This window comes from Anguilla anguilla, chromosome 5, assembly GCF_013347855.1.
Source record: "Anguilla anguilla isolate fAngAng1 chromosome 5, fAngAng1.pri, whole genome shotgun sequence".
Classification (NCBI taxonomy): Eukaryota; Metazoa; Chordata; class Actinopteri; order Anguilliformes; family Anguillidae; genus Anguilla; species Anguilla anguilla.
Genome location: NC_049205.1, coordinates 64,867,210 through 64,881,583, shown reverse-complemented (window position 1 = coordinate 64,881,583; position 14,374 = coordinate 64,867,210). Strand labels below are relative to the sequence as shown.

At 43.8% G+C, this 14,374-nt stretch overlaps 2 protein-coding genes and 1 long non-coding RNA gene across 6 annotated transcripts in view; 1 reads left to right on the top strand and 2 right to left on the bottom strand.

The window, feature by feature from the left end:
- The window catches only part of LOC118227653 (titin-like), a 128,548-nt gene that overhangs the window by 5,967 nt on the left and 108,207 nt on the right, over window positions 1–14,374 (top strand). The window lies entirely within an intron of this gene.
- The window catches only part of LOC118227654 (T-lymphocyte surface antigen Ly-9-like), a 237,213-nt gene that overhangs the window by 145,044 nt on the left and 77,795 nt on the right, over window positions 1–14,374 (bottom strand). For 3 of the 4 annotated variants that reach the window (XM_035418389.1, XM_035418387.1, XM_035418390.1), the window contains one exon: window positions 13,119–13,547. The exons of the other annotated variant lie outside the window; for it this stretch is intronic. The gene's annotated coding sequence lies outside the window, so the exon portion shown is untranslated. Of the gene's footprint in view, window positions 1–13,118; window positions 13,548–14,374 lie in introns of those variants that run through there. 4 annotated transcript variants of the gene reach the window in all.
- On the bottom strand, window positions 4,078–9,336 carry LOC118227660. Its single transcript, XR_004765322.1, has 4 exons — window positions 9,217–9,336; window positions 7,501–7,748; window positions 5,541–5,650; window positions 4,078–5,177 (listed from the first exon to the last, which is right to left on the bottom strand). It is a non-coding gene; the product is annotated as an uncharacterized LOC118227660 (long non-coding RNA).

Genomic DNA, 14,374 nt, shown 5'->3' with positions numbered 1-14,374 from the left:
CTAACCACCAACCCACTTGACTAGGAGCGTGGACTCAAGAGCAGAGAACAAGAGCAGGCTTGACAAACAAAGTGGACTTTTCCAAAGAAAAGTTTTAATGCAGGCTTCATTTCCAGCAATCCAGACTTTTACTCGAGACTTACACAGAGGCAGGCAAACTCAAGACTAAGCAATGAACACAACAGAAGGGAGAACTAACATAGGGAAGAACACAGATGCAAAGAATCACAAATTAACACAGGTGAAAGCAGTAAGTCAAACGAACACAAAATATGATGATGATGTCGCCCTGTGGCGACCTGTGGAGGAAACAGCAGCCAATGCTTATGTCGCCCTCTGGCGACCAGTAGAGAAGTAGCACATTAACACATACATACAAAGGAAGAACATTAACACACACATACAGCAGGAGAACATTAACACACACATACAGAGGGAGAACATTAACACACACATACAGAGGGAGAACATTAACACACACATACAGCAGGAGAACATTAACACACACATACAGACGGAGAACATTAACACACATATACAGAGGGAGAACATTAACACACATACAGAGGGGGAACATTAACACACATACAGCAAGAGAACATTAACACACACACAGGGGAGGAACATTACCACACACATACAGAAGTAGAATATTACCACACACAAACAGAGATAGAACATTAACAAGCACGTACAGAGGGAGAACATTAACACACACATACAGCAGGAGAACATTAACACACACATACAGAGGGAGAACATTAACACACACACAGGGGGAGAACATTAACACACACATACAGAAGTAGAATATTACCACACACAGAGATAGAACATTAACAGACACATACAGCAGGAGAACATTAACACATACATACAAAGGGAGAACATTAACAGACACACATACAGAGGGAGAACATTAACACATACATACAAAGGGAGAACATTAACAGACACATACAGCAGGAGAACATTATAGAAAAGCTTAATAACAAATTTAATTCTACTGTTGCCATCCTTTTGGAGGGCACATTATGTCAGTCCGTATGGCAAGCCAATCACTAATCTTGACTGTGAGTCACGTGACCTTAGTCGCATGCTTGATATTAAATAGACCCAAACACAGAGAACAAAACGGTATCTTAAAGCGCTCAGCATGTGGCTGAATGATTTAACTGAACTCTGATTGATCAGTTGGCCCAGTGAAGATATGCAGAGATTGTTCCAGAAGCTGGTGTCCTAAGTGAGTGCCCATAACAGCGGAGGGAGCTTTAAATATAGCACACTACACACTGTACGCTGGCCCTGTGTGTGGCCCTGTGCGTGGCCCTGTGCTTGGCCCTGTGTGTGGCCCTGTGTGTGGCCCTGTGTGTGGCCCTGTGCGTGGCCCTGTATGTGTCCCTGTGTGTGGCCCTGTGTGTGGCCCTCTGCATGGCCCTGTGCTTGGCCCTGTGTGTCCCCCTGTGTGTGGCCCTGTGCTTGGCCCTGTGCTTGGCCCTGTGTGTGGCCCTGTGTGTGACCCTGTGTGTGGCCCTGTGCTTGGCCCTGTGTGTCCCCCTGTGTGTGGCCCTGTGTGTGTCCCTGTGTGTGGCCCCATGTGTGGCCCTCTGCATGGCCCTGTGCTTGGCCCTGTGTGTCCCCCTGTGTGTGGCCCTCTGCATGGCCCTGTTCTTGGCCCTGTGTGTGACCCTGTGTGTGGCCCTGTGCTTGGCCCTGTGCGTGGCCCTGTGCGTGGCCCTGTGTGTGGCCCTCTGCATGGCCCTGTGCTTGGCCCTGTGTGTCCCCCTGTGTGTGACCCTGTGTGTGGCCCTGTGCGTGGCCTTGTGTGTGTCCCTGTGTGTGGCCCCGTGTGTGGCTGAGAGCTGGGAGTGTGTGGAACAGCCTGCACAGAGAGCTGGGAGTGTGTGGAACAGCCTGACAGAGAGCTGGGAGTGTGAGGAACAGCCTGACTGAGAGCTGGGAGTGTGTAGAACAGCCTGACAGAGAGCTGGGAGTGTGAGGAACAGCCTGACAGAGAGCTGGGAGTGTGAGGAACAGCCTGACAGAGAGCTGGGAGTGTGAGGAACAGCCTGACTGAGAGCTGGGAGTGTGAGGAATAGCCTGACAGAGAGCTGGGAGTGTGTGGAACAGCCTGCACAGAGAGCTGGGAGTGTGTGGTACAGCCTGACAGAGAGCTGGGAGTGTGTGGAACAGCCTGCACAGAGAGCTGGGAGTGTGTGTTACAGCCTGACAGAGAGCTGGGAGTGTGAGGAACAGGCTGCACAGTGAGCTGGGAGTGTGTGGTACAGCCTGACAGAGAGCTGAGAGTGTGTGGAACAGCATGCACAGTGAGTTGGGAGTGTGTGGTACAGCCTGACAGAGAGCTGAGAGTGTGTGGTACAGCCTGCGTGGGAGGAAGGTGCCATTCCAGCACATGCTTACAGAGTATTTCAATATTATCATCTCAACTTCAACAGTGGGATCAGAGATCATGTCAGGTAGTACCAGCAATGGCCACAAGGTGGCAGGTGGTGATCAAATATTGGGAATTTGGTTGTAAACGCACAGGGCTTGCTCCATCTGCTTTCTGATCTGATCAGAAACAGCAGTCTCCGTTTGATTCAGCTCTTAGCTCTAAGATTAGACACAGGCTGTTCGGAAATAGCAGGAACACAGCCATCCAATCGCCTTTAGAGTGCAACCAAGCAGGAACACAGCCAACCAATTGCCTTTAGAGTGCATCCAAGCAGGAACACAGCCAAATAATCGCATTTAGAGTGCATCCAAGCAATCGCAGGCCATTGCGTGACATGACAGGAAGGTCATGTGATAGCAGGACAGAATCCAGCGCTGGCAGAACACAGGAAGCTTGTGTGGTGCTGTAACTGTACAGAACACAGGAGTGGGGTTCTGAAACTGCGCTCAGAGACAACTCTCACTTCCTCTCTTAAACTCCTCAGCAGGTTATCTCCAAAAAATGCACTAAGAGGGGGTAACAATGGCGAATAACTATTCCACATACTGAACTATTGCACAACTTGCACAAATAATGTTACAGGATAAATGTAAACGTATGTGTCTTATTTACAAGTGATTCTAGACAAAAAATGATTTAATAAAGCACAGATTCTACCCAATGATTTCCTGTTTGTCTCTTGTTCAGAACACCCCTGTCATCTACAACAGGAAGTGGAGCCAAGACCTTGGGTGCACTCCAATCACTTATTTTTCACCTGCTTTCTTTCTTTCCTTCCGTGTTCTTCTAGTATGGAAGGCAAAACGAGTCAAAATACGTGAAATTGACATCTGGGGCTCATTCCATTCCCTTATTTTATTCCTCCTTGTCTCCGAGGTCCTTGACTGACTCAGAAATCGATCGTCATCGTTAGAACAGAGAGATGCCCAAAGGCTGCGTTTGGACAAACTCCCCGCTCTAAATGACACAGCTGCCCAGGGCATCTGACAGTAGGGCAGAGACCGCGGGCAGCCAGGACATGGGCCGCCAGTTTGGACCCAATCCACCACTGAGCAGATTCACAGTAGGACTGAGACTGTATCAGCTTGGACATGGGATGCCAGTTTGGAGCTCAGCCCATCTCTGAGTGGATTCACAGTGTAGCTGAGACTGTGGGCAGCTTGGACATGGGCCGCCAGTTTGGAGCGGAGTCCTCCTCTGAGCGGATTCACAGTATGGCTGAGACATTGGGCAGCCTGAAGATGAGCCGTCAGCTTGGAGCCCAGCCCACCTCTGAGTGGAGATCAGTAAAGCCTCCCTTACTGATCTGGGTTCAGTTTCAGCTCTGATTTGTGCACAGAGCCTCCAGATAGGTGCTGACACTCGGGGGGGGTGTTTTATGAAGTAAGATTACTGAGTTAGCCAGATAACTGCGCTGAGTAAAACCCTGAACAGCTCTTTTTACTTCAGTCCATGTTCCAGCTTGGCATGAGTTCCAGGTTTTACTCAGTCCAGTTATCCAGCTAACTCATTTATCCTGCTCTGGGAAACAGGGTCCTGCATTTCATTTGAAAGACGTTTTACAGTACGGCTGCTAGTCAGCCAGGTACTCAAACCCACACACGTAACACACACACACAAAACACACTCATAAACATTCTTTTATTTGAACATGAGCCAGTTATAAATGTGAACATTATCACAAATGAAACATATGACCATAATCACTGTATGTAACGCACAGACACAACAAAAAAGTTTCAACGTGTAGCTTAAAATCCGTAATAAAATTCAGTAGCATTAAGGAATCCCCACTCTGATGGTTCAGAATTAAAACATCTGAGAGACAGGTGCTCCATGTGTGTCAGTCAAGTGACAGACTCACCTGTTGTGTCATACATGTAGACAGATAGGTACTGATATGATACTGAATTAAACTATAAAAAAGGCTGTTATCATTAAAAACACTGAATTAAACAGGCAATGGAACAGGTTTTCGCATAATGGTGGACAGAGATACACTCATGTCTGTGGCAGAAAATCTTCAGTCTTGAATACAAACAGCTTCATAAAGATCATACGGAATAATACAGAGCTCTACAGGCAACAGTTTATGAAATTCAGAACAATTTACTCCAGTAGCAGGTAGAGCCCCACTGACTTCACACATATCACTGTAAATTAATCTATTATAAATGGAGCCTCTTTCTAAAGTTATCATTTTCCATGAATCACATTAAATAAAAGCATTAGTTGATCTGACAAATTAAATGTCTTCAGATATGAATGTGGAACATTTATTCTTCATGGTATGCACAGATATTACATAAAGTGGCCAGAAGTCAGTGGGAAGTCATAAAAGCCTAATTAAAAACAATCAGCTATTTGCCTCAGTTCATGACTGGGACTGAGAGAACAGCCTGACACAGAGAATGACGGGGACAGAGAGAACAGCCTGAGACAGAGGATGACTGAGACAGAGAGAACAGCCTGACACAGAGAATGACTGGGACAGAGAGAACAGCCTGAGACAGAGGATGACTGAGACAGAGAGAACAGCCTAAAGACAGAGGATGACTGAGACAGAGAGAACAGCCTGAGACAGAGGATGACTAGGACTGGGAGAACAGCTGCAAAACAGCAGAATTTCCTGCAGAACGGATTCATCTGCTGAAGAGAAACAGGAAAAAACCTATGAGGACCCTCTGTAACCATTGACCTTCGACCTTAAGACCTGAAATTCCTGTGAAAAGGGGAGGAGAACATTTATGAAACCCCTGAATAAGTGGCCAGTTATACTGCATGTCTTTATGGGGCAGTTATGCTGCATGTATTTATGGGGCAGTTATGCTGAATGTCTTTATGGGGCAGTTATGCTGCATGTCTTTATGGGGCAGTTATGCTGCATGTCTTTATGGGGCAGTTATGCTGCATGTCTTTATGGGCAGTTATGCTGCATGTCTTTATGGGGCAGTTATGCTGCATGTCTTTATGGGGCAGTTATGCTGCATGTCTTTATGGGGAAGTTATGCTGCATGTCTTTATGGGGCAGGGTAGATGTTGGGGCTGCAGCAGGCTACAGTGAACATGGGACTCTCATACCTACCCACTCATCCAGAGGTCACAGTTCATTCTCACTCAGCAGGCTCAAACCAGGTGACTGTACAGCATCACAATCAGCACCAGGCACAGGCTCCACATTTTAGACCCCTCGGTCTGCCAGATACCCGCAAGAACAGATGAGAAAGGTGAGAATGGGTGAGAACAGGTGAGGACAGTTTATTATGGTAGACTATATGGCCAAAAGTATGTGGACACTCGAACATCACACCCATATGTAGTTTTTGAACATCTCATTCCAAAACCATGGCCATTAACATGGAATTGATCCCCGTTTTGCTTCTAAAACAGCCTCCAGTCTTTCAAAAAAGGCTTTCTACTAGATTTTGGAACATACCTACGGGGATTCCCTTTCATTCAGCCACAAGAGGATTAGTGAGGTTGAGCACTGATTGGGCGATTAGGCCTGGCTCGCAGTCAGCATTCCAATTCATCCCAAAGGTGTGATGGGGTAGAGGTCAAGGCTCTGTGCAGGCCAGTCAAGTTCTTCCGCACCAAACTCGGCAAATCATTTCTTTATGGACCTTGCTTTGTGCATGGGGGCATTGTCATGCTGAAACAGGAAAGGGCCTTCCCCAAATTGTTGCCACAAAGTCGGAAGCACACATTTCTTGAACATGTCACTGTATGCTGTAGCATTAAGATTTCCCTTCACTGGAATTAAGGGGCCTATCCCAAACCATGAAAAACAGCCCCAGACCATTACTCCTCCTCCACCAAATTACAGCTGGCACAATGCGTTTGGGCAGGTAGCATTCTGGTATTCGCCAAACCCAGATTCGTCCATTCAGACTGCCAGATAGTGAAGCGCGATACATCACTCCAGAGGACGCATTTCCACTGCTCCAGAGTTCAATGCCGATGTGCTTTACAGCACTCCAACTGACGCTTGACATTGCACATGGTGATCTTAGGCGAGTGTGTGGTAGCTCGGCCATGGAAACCCATTGCATGAAGCTCTTGACGAACAGTTCATGTGCTGATGTTCTTTCCATAGGTAGTTTGGAACTCTGTAGTGAGTGTCGCAACCAAGGACAAATGATTTGTACGTGCTATTTACATCAGCACTCAGTGTTCCCGTTCTGTGAGCTTGTGTGGCCCCCCCGCTTCGCGGCTGAGCTGTTGTTGCTCCTAGACGTTTCCACTTCACAATAACAGCACTTACAGTTGACTGGGGCAGCTTTAGTCAGGCAGATATCTGATGAACTGACTTGTTGGAAAGGTGCCATCCTATGACAGTGCCATGTTGAAAGTCACTGAGCTCTTCAGTATGACCCATCCTACTGCCAGTGTTTGGTATGGAGATTGCATGGCTGTATGCTTGATTTTATGCATCTGGTAACAATGGGTGTGGCTGAAGTAGTCAAACCAACTAATTTTGGCCATGTACAGTATTTTTATGTTTTTTATAGTTGATAAAAAACCTACTGGGAGTGGGGGTGAGTGGGTGTTATCTTCCACCATTGTTTCCTCAATGCATGTCAATGCATCAGCAAAAACAACGAAATGAGTTTTATTATGTTTACCTAATTACAATTGTTTAATTTATTAATTAATTTAATGTTTCCTGCAAATCTATTTTCTTTTTCAAATATTTTGGGAATATCACTAGTCAAACTGAAACAAACTGTAAGCCAGTAGTAGTGCACTTTTAAATAATGTATTTGGCTTTGGATACGCCCCTTCTGAACAACTCAATTCAAATTCAGAGAACTCATGGAGGTCAAAGCTCAATTCCACTGAACAAGGATGATGACAGAAAGTCATGTGATGTAATAGTGGAATCAGACATTTTTACACATTACTCATTACAGCCACCCACAAGAATAATCACTGATTGTGATTTTACAGTCTTATCTCTCATTTAGTAGTAGTTGCAGGTGTAAACAGGTGTGCACAGGTACAGAACGATGTGAGCAGGTGTGAATGAGGTGCAGTAAGCTCACCTGTGCAGTGGGCCCCCACAGTGAGAGGGTCTGTCTCATTACTGACTGAGTTCCTCGCCTCACAGGTGTAGATGCCGCCCTTATCCACAGTCTGAGGCAGATGCAGATGTGGAGCACTTTCCACAGGCGAGGTGACGTAGGGCTTCTTCTCACTGTTCTTGTACAATGTGAGGGTCTTACCACGGCACACAGTATAGTGCAGCGGTATTCATTATGAGTGACATTGAGATGGGGTTTTAATACAGGAACTGTGCAGAGAGAACAGAGTGAGATTACACTGAGAGAGAATACAGCACTCAAACACCTCATTAATGCAGAATAATTATGAGACAAATATGAATCGGAATGATAAGCTCTTTCCAACAAGCATAGGACCGGAGCATACAAACTGAACAATTTGATATTGTGATAAAATTAATCAAATCTAAAAGTGAACTGAACAGGTGAAATAGATACTCAGATGAACATCATTTAACTTTTGTCCAATGTGACCGGCAGCCTGCATTACTGTGATTATGACTAGGGTTGCAAAATTCCGGGAATATTTAAGGATGGAAACCTTCCATGGGAATTAATAGGAATTTATGGGAATTAACGGGAAATAACGGGAATAAAATGGAAATATAGCCCTATTTGCTCAGGCTGCATTCACCATGTCATATCCAGAAACAAACTTTTTACCATATCATAAGCAGACATAATTGCAAATATTCACTGACCCCCCCTCCAAAAAAAAAGACTTTTCTCTTAACACCTAAAAAAACCCTAAAAACAGTCTTCCGAGTGTTGTTTTAGAATTCTATTTGCATAGATAGTCGAAGTGCAAGTTTTTAGAAAAAGTCAAGAAATGGCAGACATGTGGAATAAAAATTAACAAAATACTCCCATTTCACTGCGCAAGGGGTCCGTTGACCCCGCGGTTCTAGTGCCGAGCAGTAGACCGTAAGTAGTGCCAAATGACGTCGGCAGCACACTACGTGACCAAAGATGGAAAGTTTTGAAGAGAAGCTAACTGCTTGTCCAAAATGACCGATAGTCATACAACGTCTCCGTGCCGTTTCACAGCGATAAAAATATCCTACTTATCATAGGGTGTTAATTTCGTGCCGTTTCACAGCGATAAAAATATCCTACTTATCAGAGGGTGTTAATTTCGTCAACGAAAAATATTCGTTACGACCCCTTTTTCCATGACGAAAACAAAACATAACGAAATAACAACTTAGAATAGGCCTTAGGGTTTAAAGTGAACACCTCATTTATAAAATAAATGTTTTACAATAAAGAATGAATGGAAATAGATTCATTAAAACTCCACAATTAGCATGCTCTATCAAGCTACATCACATGGTAATAGCTAGCTAGCAGAAGGTGTTAACAAGGTATAAACTGTGTACTTTGCATTAGGCTACTATCTGCCCGTTAACTGCAATATCATATATTACATTACATTACAGGCATTTAGCAGACGCTCTTATCCAGAGCGACTTACACAACTTTTTACATAGCACTTTACATTGTATCCATTTATACAGCTGGATATATACTGAAGCAATGCAGGTTAAGTACCTTGCTCAAGGGTACAACGGCAGTGTCCTTACCCGGGAATCTAACCTGCGACCTTTCGGTTACAAGCCCAGTTCCTTACCCACTGTGCCACACTCCGTCATAAAAAATATAAAATATATTCACTCCAGTAATATAATCAAAACTTACCAGAAAGCATGTAGTCCTTTGGCTCAGACTGTGCGATAGTGTTGGCAGTAATGTGAGCTGCACGTGTGATGGGAGAATGCACTGTGCATGCAAGGGTTGTAATTTTACTGAATTCCTATTTAAAGGTGCAGTGTGTAGAATGTAGTGGCATCTAGCGGTGAGGTTGCAGATTGCAACCAACGGAATATCCCCCCTCACCCCTCCCTTTCCTACGACGCAGGAGAAGCTATGGTGGCCTGTAAGTTCCAAAAATGATGTCATCGTCTACGACAGCATCGAGTAGCCAAGTGTCAAGTGATGAGGTTCCTTGATAGATTTATAAATTGTATTTAGTTATTTAGTCTGTAAAACTATAGGTCATAGCTTACAAGTAAGATAGTGATTATGATTGTTAATTGTTCCGCATTGTGGTGGTGTTTTATTGCTAACGATAGGTGCTTTGCATGGTAAATCACAGAAAGACATGATGCATCACAAGAACTATTACACTTCTAACGCTTACAATACAGTGTGAAATATCCTCATTATAAAATACCACTAACCTATATAAAGACACTCAATTTCAAAAATGACGTATATAACCGAAATATTTTGAGCAGTAGGCCTAATACTTACATAGCAATGATGAAATCTTATATCTGTTTACAATAGATAGACAGAGACAGTAAATTAATGATATATTTCTATCCGCTTCTGTCTTACAGTAGAAAACGATGTCAGCAAGGTCTATCAGAAAACATATGGCTTAGCTATGCCCAGAAGCCCTCAATAATAATAGTATTTTCCAAGAAATTACGAAAAATCGTTAACAACGCTTCGTTAGGTGCAGCGTATTTTACTGCTACCACAGAGTGCATGCATAAATGATTGCGATAACAAACGCTATTCCAAAAGCAAAATCAGACATGTTACACATTGTTAGAAAGCTTATACTCTCACCTGCTGATTAAATGAATTGTCAATCAAGCCAGACTGTACTAAAAAGGGCGACAATGCCGTAAACAACACGTGTGGTATTACATACAGCTACTTTGGAAGGTACCCAGGCAAATGCGCCCCCTCTAGAGCTGTTTGTCCATTCTGGGCTACTGTAGAAACATGGCGGTGCAACATGGACGTGGAAGAGGACCCGCTCCCTATGTAGATATAAAGGGCTCATTCTAAAGTAACGAAAACACAACGATTCTTATTTCCATGGGATTATACACTAATTAAAACATACTTAAGAATATTACATTCCATTTCTGCCAAGTCCGTTCCGCTAGATGCCACTAAATTCTACACACTGCACATTCAAAGGGATTACATTACATTACATTACAAGCATTTGGCAGATGCTCTTATCCAGAGCGACGTACAACAAAGTGTATAACCATAACCAGGAACAAGTATGATGAAAACCCTAGAGAGAAGTACCGGTCCAAGTGCAGGGAACAACCGCATAGTTCAACTTGGACCCTGAAGGTTTAAACTGATTAACACTAACACAACGAGAACGGCAACAACGCAGTCTATGGAAAAAATACAAGCAGTAGTTAAGACAGTTAATGCACCTAAGTCACCTACGAAACAGCTGCCTAGTTACAACCCTAAGCTTACAGGGGGGTAGGGAGGATTTTCCTTTCAGTTTGTGTTGTAAACTCAAGTCTACGCTTGGTGTTGGAAATTGAGGAAACTGGAACTGTAGGGATATACGGTAGAGTGTGCAATCCTATCATTCCCATTTTAGCATCCTCTACCCTCCCAAAACTTCTGAAGTTGGACTTGCTGTGTTCCCAGCATTCTGTTAGAACAGCCTTAGTGGGGTGCGAATGTCTGTGCCCCTACAGATCCACCCAATATGCAAGCATTAATTTGCCCCTCCTGATTCCTACAGGCATTTCTTCCATTTCAGCCTGCACTGCAGATGCTGGGGATGTTCTAAATGAACCACTACAGATTCTAAGAGCTTCAGCTTGTAAAGCATCTAATTTAATGGGCGGTAGAGCCTTCTCTCATAGAGCTCCTGTCTTATGGAACAATCTCCCTACAAACGTGCAGGCTTCAGACACTCTTTCAGTGTAGGCTTAAAACTTACCTCTTCAATAATTACGGAGTTTATGAAATTAAACACGGATGTCTGGGTTTGGTAGGGAACTTAGCGTTAAGTGTCAAGTTCGCATCAACGAAGCGGACACGCTAAGTAGCTTAGCATCAAGTGTCGAGCTGCCATTAACCTCGACTTCTCTGTCCATGGGGCTCCTGCCCCTTACCTCACCCTGAGTCCAAAGACCGCTCCAGCCTGTTTCCTCAGGCTGAGTCCACAGGATCGCTGCAGCCCTGTCCCTCACTCCATGGTCAGGGTCTGCTTCAGCCCTGTTCCTCCCCTGCCCATGCCCTGATGCAGCCTGGAGCTCCAGATCTGTCACCCAGCTCCTCTAAACTGCACTATACTGAACTATACCATTTGGTCAAGTGCAAGGTGTTTTCACCCTGCAGGCCTGTAGCTAATGGCACAGTGTTCTTACTGCAGTGTGTAGCTAATGACAGTGTTCTCATTGCAGTGCGTAGCTAATGACAGTGTTCTCACAGCAGTGCGTAGCTAATGACACAGTGTTCTCACAGCAGTGCAGAGCTAATGACACAGTGTTCTCACTGCAGTGCGTAGCTAATGACAGTGTTCTCACCGCAGTGTGTAGCTAATGAAAGCTTTATTGTTTTAGCATCAATCATAGAAAACTTTGTATAGTTGCAGTCACACAATGTAGGAGAAATGAGGCATTCTGGGTATTTATACATACTAGAGTTAGTGCAAAGCTCATGGTTACGGCAAAAAAAACACATTTAGCCTGAATGATTTTACAAAAATCACACTGCAAAACAACGGTTCACAAACATTTCAGAAAAGATGGTGAGTTATTCTAAGTGCCTCTTATGGCAAGTACATGCATTTCAGGGTCCTGTGGTTTAAATGGCAGTGTGGACTTACGTAAAATAACATTTAACCACCCCCCCCCCCCCTCCCCACCCCCCATTAATGTTTAACTCCATCGGAAATAGTCTCGGGTTTGCTCCATAACACAAAAAACACAGCAATGTTTACACCACTTTCAGAACAGCATTTGACAGATGTTCTGATATCCGGAGTAATTCAGTGTGCGAATAGAAAACACGTCCCCCTTTTCACATTAACCTCCTCAGCTCCACCATTTTTATTCTGTTTCAGTATTCAGTGAAATGAGTCACAGTAGGAAACATCTCTTCTTCAGGTGTTTCTTCTTTTCTCCTGCGCTTTGTCCCCAGTTTATAGTTTTACCAAACTGGGCTCCGGGGTTTTCTCCCAGGCACCAGGCTGAATATCAGACCCCCCACCCCCAATCCCACCCCCCCGCCCCCAGCCCTGAACACACAGGTCTGAAATGGCCTGTGTGACTGTCTGTAAAAAATAAAAATATGAAAGGAGACCATGCTGTATGTTCATATATGAGCTCACATAAGTCTTAAGGACAGTCAACACTTCAAACACAAAAGGTCTGGAACTGCTCACATGACTGGCAGCCACAAACCAAACAGCCCCACAGCACAGTATGAATCCAACACACACACACCACACATACAAACACACGAATGCACGCACACACACCACACACATACATACACACACACAACATATACAAACACACGAATGCACGCACACACACCACACACATACATACACACGCATGACCACACATACACATGCATGCACACACACATGTACACATCTGCACTACAGTACAGCATGCAAACATATATGTACACACACAATGTACCATACATTACACGACATAAGCAGGGGTGACTGGTCCATGTATTGCACTTACAACATGTTTCGGGTTCTGGTTTTTTTTAAATAAATAAAGCAACTGATAAAAAGAATGGAGTCTTCTAAACAAACCAGTACTTTTACTGAGCTGTATTGATAATTAATAACTGCAATGACATGTCTCTACCAAAATGATTAGAGCAAGCGATTATGTCCAAATACGGCAAATCTCTCTCACTCTCTGTCTCTCTCAAATTTGCATTAAATGGCATCCTGGAGCTAAGAGAAGACTTAATGTTTTGAAACCAGCAGAAGAACAAACAAGCTTTTCCATAATTATATAAGTCCAGCTAGACACATTTACAGTTAAACATGAACAAGCTCATAAAGACTTCTTTCAACAGGTCATCAGGAAATCAGGGGGAAGGGCCTGACTGTGATTGGTCATCTCTCAGTCAGGGGGAGGGGTCTGACTCTGGTCTCATTGACAGGTCATTTTGTTTGGTTGCAGGAGGGTGTGGTCTCCCTCTCTCTGTTCATATCAGTCCTGTGGGGAGAAAGTTTAATTTAAATAATAATGATCAAACAAATGGGGGGAAAACTCACTGACAGAGGATGTGTCCGTGAAGATTACAAGAAGTTAAGACAAGTAACCACATCCCATTACATTCTTCTGGCAGACACTTTTACCCAAAGCGACATAGAATAAGTGCATAACTACCTTCAGTAGTTACTGCAAGACGAATTGCTTGTCCAAATAAATCATTTGTGTAAAATCACAAAATTCACACCATCATTCCACTTTAAACATTCAGCAAACCTTGCACCCATTGCTTTTGTGCTGAAAAGCAGTCACAATACTTCAGTAAATCTGGCCTTGGGCTTCTGAAACACCTTTGGGAATACAGCATTACTTTATTTTAATAAAAATACTATATTCCAGTGTACTTAAATAATTTATATCATAATGAAATTACATATAGTGTATTTATCAAATACCAGATTCACAGATTACAGTTATGAAATCACAAGTAAAATAAAATCTAAGACAGAAAAATGCATTTTTTTTTGGTTATTTATTAACAAGCTTAACTAGCTTTAGCAGCAATAACTGCAGCCAAACACTTCCTATAATATGATATCGGTCTTTCACATCACTGTGAAGGAATATTACCCCACTCATCATTGCAGAACTGCTTTAATTAAGAGAAACAGCTGCTCCAGCTTTTCAGCGGCAGGTTTACTTTCGTTTTTGGACTCCACCACCAACTTTCTCTTTCGATGTGTGGTCCGATGTGCAAGTCAGAACAGCAGAGACCCTGGCCGTCTTCAAACGTAGACTGAAGACTCACCTCTTCAAGCTACATCTCACCT